This window comes from Papio anubis, chromosome 9 (assembly GCF_008728515.1).
Source record: "Papio anubis isolate 15944 chromosome 9, Panubis1.0, whole genome shotgun sequence".
NCBI lineage: Eukaryota > Metazoa > Chordata > Mammalia > Primates > Cercopithecidae > Papio > Papio anubis.
The window spans coordinates 12,324,639-12,334,071 of NC_044984.1; the positions used below are offsets into that span (position 1 = coordinate 12,324,639).

At 43.8% G+C, this 9,433-nt stretch overlaps 1 pseudogene across 1 annotated transcript; it reads left to right on the top strand.

Annotated features, from left to right (window-relative positions):
* Positions 1–6,874: 6,874 nt before the first annotated feature.
* Positions 6,875–8,717, top strand: LOC116268975 (annotated as a pseudogene). Its single transcript, XR_004176301.1, has 3 exons — positions 6,875–7,571; positions 7,904–8,183; positions 8,494–8,717. The product of XR_004176301.1 is annotated as a 40S ribosomal protein S6-like (transcript).
* Positions 8,718–9,433: the final 716 nt, after the last annotated feature.

Genomic DNA, 9,433 nt, shown 5'->3' on the forward strand with positions numbered 1-9,433 from the left:
TTACCATGTTGGCCAGGATGGTCTTGATCTCTTGACCTCATGATCCATCCACCACAGACTCCCAAAGCGCTGGGATTACAGGCGTGAACCACCGTGCCTGGCCTTTTTTTTTTTTGAGATGAAGTCTCACTGTGTTGCCCAGGCTGGAGTGCAGTGATTCAGTCTTGGCTCCCTGCAACCTCTGTCTCCCACGTTCGAACTGAGTGGGAGCTTCAAATTCTGGTTTCAAACCTGGATGATTCTCCAGTTCCTTGAGAGTTTGTGAGCTAATAGGTGTGTGAGCTATTTTCACTGTTTCCAGAGCCTAATAGAAACCTTCTATGTACCCCAAATAAGCCTGCACAGGCCAACTTTAAGGTCAGGTGTTTTGCATTCATTAGAAATGTTAGGAACTTGGAGTGGCCCTCTCATGCTGTTCAGAATGTATGGTTATGGCCTGAGTGTGGAGTGGGCAGGTGCTGCTTTGGGGCCTGACCTGCATCCCAACCCCCTTCTATTGTGAGGGAGTTCTGCGGAAGGAAACGTGGGGAACACCACCTCCCATAGCCCCTGGACAGCACTGACTTTAGACCTGGGCAGGTGAGACCCTTCCCCAGGCCTGCTCCTCAGGAGTCTCCACACTTTGGAGTATGTTTCTCAAAATGTTCCAGCTTTCCCTTCTGTGCTTGGGACATGCCAGGGCCAGCAGGCAAGAGAGTTCCAGTTGCTCCCAGCCTTTCCAACATTTGATATTGTCAGGCTTTTTGATTTTAGCTATTCTTCACTGTGGATATTTTTTCCCATGGGAAATCTCTCTCTGTGTATGTCTCTCTCTTACCCTTCTCTGTCTCTCTCTTTCCTTCTCTCTTGCTGACCTTCTCTCTCTCTCTCTCCCCCCCCCCCTTCCTGTCTCCTCCCCACAACACATTTACTGAGGTATCAAAAACATGGCCGGGTGTGGTGGCTCATACCTGTAATCCCAGCACTTTGGGAAGCTGAGGCAGGCGGATCACTTGAGGCCAGGAGTTTCAGACTAGCCTGGCCAACATAGCAAGATGCTGTCTCAAAAAAAAACCCATGTACATATTTGATTTGATAGGTTTTGATTTGATAGCTTTTGACATACGTATACATCCATGAAGCTGTGACCACGATGAAGATAATGAACACATCCATCATCCCCAAAATTTCCTCGTGCTCCTCGTCATCCCACCCTCCTGCCTTTCCTTCCTCCTCCCTGCCCGACACCAGGAAACCACTGATATGCTTGCCGTCAATATACAAAGTAGTTTGCATTTTTAGAGTTTTGTATAAATGGAATCATACAGTGTTTTCTTTTCTGTTTTTTAGGACAGGGTTTTACTCCTGACACCCAGGCTGAGGTGCAATGGTGTGATCTCGGCTCACTGCAACCTCTGCCTCCCAGGCTTAAGCAATTTTCCTGCCTCAGCCTCCGAAGCAGCTGGGACTACAGATACATGCCACAGCGCCCGGCTAAATACAGTATATTCTTTTTAAAATCTGACCTCTTTCACTTGGGATAATTATTTTGAGTTTCATCCATGTTGTGTGTTTCAATAGTTCATTCGTTTTTATTGCTCAGTAGTATTCCATTATATGGATTTATCATAATTTGTCTATACTTTTCTTTTTTGGTAATGTCTTTGGCAAGATTTGGTATCAGGGTTATACTGGCCTCATAAAATCAATTAAGAAGCATTTCCTCGGCCCGGCACAGTGGCTCACGCCTGTAATCCCAGCACTTGGGGAGGCTGAGGCGGGTGGATCACCTGAGGTCGGGAGTTTGAGACCAGCCTGACCAACATGGAGAAACCCAGTCTCTACTAAAAATACAAAATTAGCCAGGGGCGGTGGCTGATGCCTGTAATCCCAGCTACTCAGGAGGCTGACGCAGGAGAATCTGCTTGAACCCGGGAGGCAGAGGTTGTGGTGAGTCAGGATTGCGCCATTGCACTCCAGCCTGGGCAACAAGAGTGAAACTGCGTCTCAGAAAAAAAAAAAAAGAAAAAAAAGAAATGTTCCTTCATTCTCTACTTTCTTTTTTTTTTTTTTAGACAGAGTTTCACTCTTTTGCCCAGGCTGGAGTAAGGTGACGTGATCTTGGCTTACTGCAACTTCCACCCCTCAGGTTCAAGTGATTCTCCTGCCTCAGCCTCCTGAGTAGCTGGGATTACAGGCGCTCACCACCATGCCCAGCTAATTTTTATATTTTTAGTAGAGACAGGGTTTTGCCATTTTGGCCAGGCTAGTCTCGAGCTCCTGACCTCAGGTAATCCACCCGCCTCAGCCTCCCAAAGTGCTAAGATTAAGGGCATGAGCCAATGCGCCTGGCCTTTCCATTTTTTGAAACAGAGTCTTGCTCTATCGCCCAGGCTGGAATGCAGTAGCAAGATCACAGTTCACTGCAGCTTCCACTTCCCTAGGCTCAAGTTATCCTCCCACCTCAGACTCCCAAGTTGCTGGCACCACAGGTGTGCACCACCATATTTGGCTAATTTTTGCATTTTTTTTAAGAGATGGGGTTTCACCATGTTGTGCAGGCTGGTCTTGAACTCCTGGGCTCCAGTGATCCTCCTGCCTTGGCTTCCCAAAGTGTAGGGATTACAGGCATTCTCTATTTTCTGAAAGGTTTGTGTAAAAATTTTTTTATAAACAAAATATTTTTCATTCTGAATTATACAAAATCAAAACTTCAGACAAACAAGTACTGTTTATAAGATCCACTAATGTTATATTTTTAAATAATATGATTACATAATAGCTTTCTTTAAATCTGAGTTCACTCACATTTGATGTTTTTTTTTGAGATGGAGTTTCACTTTTGTTGCCCAGGCTGGAGTGCAATGGTGTATTCTCGGCTTACTGCAACCTCTGCCTCCCAGGTACAAGTGATTCTCCTGTCTCAGCCTCCGAAGTAGCTCAGATTACAGGCATGCACCACAATGCCCAGCTAATTTTTTTGTATTTAGTAGAGACGGGGTTTCATCATGTTAGGGTGGTCGTGAACTCCTAACCTCAGGTGATCCACCTGCCTCAGCCTCCCAAAGTGCTGGGATAACAGGCGTATGCCAACCCTCCCAGCCTTGTTTTATCTTTACTAACTATAATTACCAAGTTGTAAAAACGAACAATTACCACCACATTCTTGGCAGAATTTTGATGTCTGATAATACCTGGATATTGGACAGCATCCAGTTGAAACATCAGTGTAGCTTTCATGCATTAAATAAAGTATTTTACTCATGTTCCCAAAACAAACTTGAGTATGTTGGGTTTGAATGGAAGCAAAAGGCCAAGTGAAAATATGAAAGCAGATTGTTTTTATTTGGTGGGAGCTGAAATGAATATTTGCGTTCTAATCAGACATTTGTGCCATGTGGCATTTTCCAAATTTTTAAGAGTCTGCTAGTCTGAACACTTCACTGCTTTCCACCTTTGCTTTGCTCTTCTCTTTTCTTTCCTTTCATTTTACCTTCAGACTTTTTCTTTTCTTTTCTTCTTTTTTTTTTTTGAGACAGAGTCTCGCTGTGTCACCCGGGCTGTAGTGCAGTGGCGCTATCTTGGCTCACTGCAACCTCCACCTCTTGGGGTTCAAGTGAGTCTCATATCTCAGCCACTTGAGTAGCTGGGACTATAGGCGTGCACCACCACACCCTGCTAATTTTTGTATTTTCAGTAGAGACAGGGTTTCACCATGTTGGCCAGGCTGGTCTCAAATTCCTGGCCTTAAGTGATCTGCCTGCCTTTGGCCTCCTAAAGTGCTGAGATTCCAGGCATGAGCCATTGCCCCCGGCCTCAGCCTTTTTCTTTACCTCTACTTCTTCCATACTGGCTACTGCCCATACTGGTCTAGAAAACCCTTTTTTCCTCTTAATATCAGCCTCCATTTTTGTGTCATCTTTTTCATCTTTCACCACACATGCATTTCCTCTTGGCAGTGTCTGGCATCACCACAGGTGCTGTCTCTTGAACGTCTTTCCTTAAAACATCGCTGTCTACTTTGAGAATACTTTCAAGTCAGCTGAGCACCTTTGGGGCATTCTTTTTTCTTTTTTCAGCAAGCACCTTTCTTTTCTATCCCCTCTGACACACCACATGATCACACTGACCAGAGTCTGGTTTGTGTAAAATTGCTGTTATTTCTTCCTTAAATGTTGGATAGAACTGAACAGTGAAGCCATTTGGATTTGGGATTTTAATTGTTAAATCATTTTTCTTCTTTTCTTCTTTTCTTTCTGGACAGGATCTTGCTTCATCACCCAGGCTGGAGTGCTGTGGCACAATCACAGCTCACTGTAGCTTCAACCTCCTGGGAGCGATCCTCCCACCTTAATTTCCAGAGTAGCTGGGACTACAGGTACGTCCCACCACACCTGGATACTTTTTGAATTTTTTGTAGAGTCAGGGTCTTGCTAGGTTGCTTAGGCTGGTCTCGAACTCCTGGCTTCAAGTGATTCTCCTGCCTTGGCCTCCTAAAGTGCCAAGATTACAGGTATGAGCCAGCATACCCGGCCTGCATCCTGCACATATTGATACACTGTGTTTTCATTATCATTTAGATTGAAATGTTTTCTAATATCTTTTGTGATTTCTTTTTCGATTCAAGGTTATTTTGAAGAGTGATGCTTAATTTCAGAATATTTGAAGATCTTAAAAACATTTTACTTAATGATATAACCTGGGCTGGGCATGATGGCTCACACCTGTAATCCCAGCACGTTGGGAGGCAGAGGTGGGCAAATCACTTGAGGCCAGGAGTTCAAGACCAGCCTGGCCAACATGATGAAACCCTGTCTCTACTAGAAATACAAAAATTAGCAGGGCATGGTGGCACACACCTGTAATCCCAGGTACTCAGAAGGCTGAGGCATGAGAATCTTTTGAACCCAGGAGGTGGAGGTTGCAGTGAGCTGAGATAGCGCCACTGCACTCCAGCCTGGGTGACAAAGCAAGGCTCTGTCTCAAAAAAAAAAAAACCAAAGAAAAACCATAACCTGAACGAATTTGATCCTTTGCCATTTTTTGAGGCTTGTTTTATGGACTAGCATATAGGCCATCTCATTGTATATTCCATGAGCCTTCAAAAGAATGTGTACTCTGCAATTTTTGAGTATGATATTCTGTAGTCAATTAAGTCAAACTAATTGGTAATGCTATCAAATTTTCTATGACCTCACTTTTTTCCCCATCTTATTCTAACAATTACTAAGAGGGGCTATTAAAATCTCCATATGTTTGTGGATTCATTTATTTCTTTTTAGTCTGTTAATTTTTGCTTTACATATTTTAAAGCTCTCTTATTAAGTGTATACAGATTTAGGATTTTTATGTCTTAACTAATTAAATGTTTTAGTATTAAGAAATATTCTTTATCTCTAGAATACTCTTCGCTTGAAAGGTATCTTCTCTGGGCCGGGCGTGGTGGCTCACACCTGTAATCCCACCACTTTGGGAGGCCAAGGTAGGCAGATCAGGAGGTCAGGAGTTTGAGACCAGCCTGGCCAATATGGTGAAACCCCATCTCTACTAAAAATACAAAAATTAGCTGAGCGCGGTGGCAGGGGCCTGTAATCCCAGTTACTCTGGAGGCTGAGGCAATAGAATTGCTTGAACCCGGGAGGCAGAGGTTGCAGTGAGCTGAGATCGCACCACTGCACTTCAGCCTGGGTGACAGAGCAAGACTTGTGTCAAAAAAGAAAGAGAGAGAGAGAGAGAGAGAAAGGAAGAAAGAAAGAAAAGAGAAAAAAAGAAAGAGAAAGAAAGAAAGATAGATGCTTTATCTGATATTAATATAGCCACAAACAAGTCAAACATTGCTTTTTTTTTTTGAGAGGGAGTCTTGCTGTGTCATCCAGGCTGGAGTGCAATGGTGCAATCTTGTCTCGCTACAACCACTGCCTCCCAGGTTCAAGTGATCCTCCTGCCTCAGCCTCCCAGGTAGCTGAGATTATAATGTGTACCACCACACCTGTCTAATTTTTGTATTTTTAATAGAGACAGAGTTTCACCAAGTTGGCCAGGCTGGTCTCAGACTCCTAGCCTCAAGTGACCTGTGCGCCTTGGCCTCCCAAAGTGCTTGGATTACAGGCATGAGCCACTGCACCCAACCCAAATATTGTTTTCTTAAGTTTAGTGTTTGTACAATATATAATTTTTTACTATTTTATTTTCAACTTGGTTGTGTCTTTATATTTCTAATGTGTTTCTTGTAAACAAAGTAACCTGAGACTTTTGTTCTCTGTTTTCTAATTGGAGGGGCTAGTCTATTAACATTTTCTTTTTTTTTTGAGACAGGCTCTCACTCTGTCACCCAGGCTGGAGTGCAGTGGCACCATCATGCCTCACTGAAACCTCGACCTCCTGGGCTCAAGCAGTCCTTCTACCTTAGCCTCCTGAGTAGCTGGGACTGTAAGTGTGCACCGTCATGCCTGGTTAATCTTCAAACTTTTTCTGTAGAGATGGGATCCCACTTCATTGCCCAGGCTTGTCTCATTTGTATTTAATATGATTTTTGTATTTTTAGGTTTACTTTTAACATCTTAAAAAACCCATAATATTTTTTTCTACTTGTTCCATCTGTTGTTTGTTTCTCTGTGATATAGCTTGGGTCTGTGTCCCTGCCCAAATCTCATGTCAAATTGTGATCTCCACTGTTGGAGGTGGGGCCTGGTGGGAGGTGACTGGATTGTGGGAGTGGAAACCCCGTCTCTACTAAAAATACAAAAAATTAGCCGGGCGTGGTGGCATGCGTCTGTAGTTCCAGCTACTCACGAGGCTGAGGCAGGAGAATCGCTTGAACCCGGGAGTTGGAGGTTGCAGTGAGCTGAGATCATGCCATTATACTCATTATACTCCAGCCTGGGCGACAGAGTGAGGCTCCACCTCAGAAAAAAAAAGAAAGAAAGAAAAAGAAATATAAATAGACATCTAGGCTGACAGGTTTTGCTTGTTTTTTTCATTTATTTAAGAAAGCTTTTCTATTTTTGGGGGGTGGAGTGGAGTGTACTAGTCTGTTCTCATGCTGCTAATAAGACATACCTGAGACTGGGTAATTTATAAAGAAAAAGAGGTTTAATGGACTCATAGTTCCACATAGCTGGAGAGGCCTTGCAATCATGGTGGAAGGCAAAGGAGGAGCAAGACACGTCTTACATGGTGGCAAGCAAGAGAGAAGTGCAGGGGAACTCCCTTTAGAAAGCCATCAGGTCTTAGAGGCGTTTAGCTGCTTCAAGATGAAGCTGAATATCTCCTTCCCAGTCATTGGCTGCCAGAAACTCATTGAGGTAGACAATGAATGCAAATTTCATACTTTTTATGAGAAGCTTATGGCCACAGAAGTTGCTGCTGATGCTCTGGGTGAAGAATGGAAAGGTTATGTGGTCCGAATCAGTGGTTGGAACAACAAATAAGGTTTCCCCATGAAGCAGTGTGTCTTGACCCATGGCTGTGTCCACCTGTTACTGAGTAAAGGGCATTCCTGTTACAGACCAAGGAAAACTGGAGAAAGAAAGAAAATCAGTTTGTGATTGCATAGTGGATGCCAATCTGAGCATTCTCAACTTGGTTATTGTTTTTTTTTTTTTTTTTTTGAGACGGAGTCTCGCTCTGTCGCCCAGGCTGGAGTGCAGTGGCCGGATCTCAGCTCACTGCAAGCTCTGCCTCCCGGGTTCACGCCATTCTCCGGCCTCAGCCTCCCGAGTAGCTGGGACTACAGGCGCCCGCCACCTCGCCCGGCTAGTTTTTTGTATTTTTTTAGTAGAGACGGGGTTTCACCGTGTTAGCCAGGATGGTCTCGATCTCCTGACCTCGTGATCCGCCCGTCTAGGCCTCCCAAAGTGCTGGGATTACACGCTTGAGCCACCGCGCCCGGCCAACTTGGTTATTGTTAAAAAAAAAAAAAAAAAAAAAAAGGAAAGAAGGATATTCCTGGACTGACTGATACTATGGTGCCTCGTCACCTGGGGCCCAAAAGAGCTAGCAGAATCCGCAAACTTTGCAATCTTTCTGAAGAAGATGATGTCCACCAGTATGTTCTAATAAAGCCCTTAAACAAAGAAGGTAAGAAACCTAGGACCAAAGCACCCAAGATTTGTCGTCTTGTTACTCCACATTTCCTGTGGCACAAAGGGCAGCATATTGCTCTGAAGATGCCGCGTACTAAGAAAAATAAGGGGCCGGGCGCGGTGGCTCAAGCCTGTAATCCCAGCACTTTGGGAGGCCGAGATGGGCGGATCACGAGGTCAGGAGATCGAGACCATCCTGGCTAACACGGTGAAACCCCGTCTCTACTAAAAATACAAAAAACTAGCCGGGCGACGTGGCGGGCGCCTGTAGTCCCAGCTACTCGGGAGGCTGAGGCAGGAGAATGGCGTAAACCCAGGAGGCGGAGCTTGCAGTGAGCTGAGATCCGGCCACCACACTCCAGCCCAGGCGACACAGCAAGACTCCATCTCAAAAAAAAAAAAAAAAAAAAAAAAAAAAAAGAAAAATAAGGAAGAGGCTGCAGAATGTGCTAAACTTTTGGGCAAGAGAATGAAAGAGGCTAAAGAGAAGTTCCAGGAACAAATTGTGAAGAGACACAGACTTTCCTCTCTGCGAGCTTCTACTTCTAAGTCTGAATCCAGTCAGAAATAAGATTTTTTGAGTAACAAATAAATAAGATGAGACTCAAAAAAAAAAAAAAAAGAAAAAAAGAAAGCCATCAGATCTCGTGAGACTTTATCACAAGAACAGCATGGGAAAGACCCACCCCCGTGATTCAGTTACCTCCCACCAGGGCCCTCCTACAACATGTAGGAATTATGGGAGCTTCAATTCAAGGTGAGATTTGGGTGGGGACACAGACAAACTATATGAGGGGGTGGGGAACCTTTTCTATTGTCTTCTGGCCTCTACTGTTTCTGATGAGAAATCAGCCATCATTCGTAATTTTTTCTTTGGCTGCTTTTAATAATTTATTTTTATCTTTTATTTTTAACACTTTGACTGTGATGTATCTGAGGTTGGTTTTCTTTGTATTTATTCTGCTTGGAGTTCACTAAGCTGAGGCAATCTGTGACTTGATTTCTTTTATTAGTTTTAGCAAATTCTTGTCCACACTCTCTCCAAAGATTTCTTCTGTCTCACTCTTTCTTTCTTTTCCTTACGGAACTTCAATTGCAAATACGTTAAACCATTTGCTATCATCCTAAGGTTCTTAGATGCTCTGTTTTATCCCCCCAACATTTTTCTATTTGTGTTTTAGTTGGATTACACTCACGTGCTGTATAATGACAGTTTAGCCAAGACCACTGTCATATATTTAGCCAACAGACCACATATATGATGTTGGCCCCATAAGATTGTAATAAAGCTGAAAAATTCCTATCAGCTAGTGATGTTGTAGCCATCATAAAGTTGTAGTGCAACACATTTCTCATGTGTTTGTAGTGAT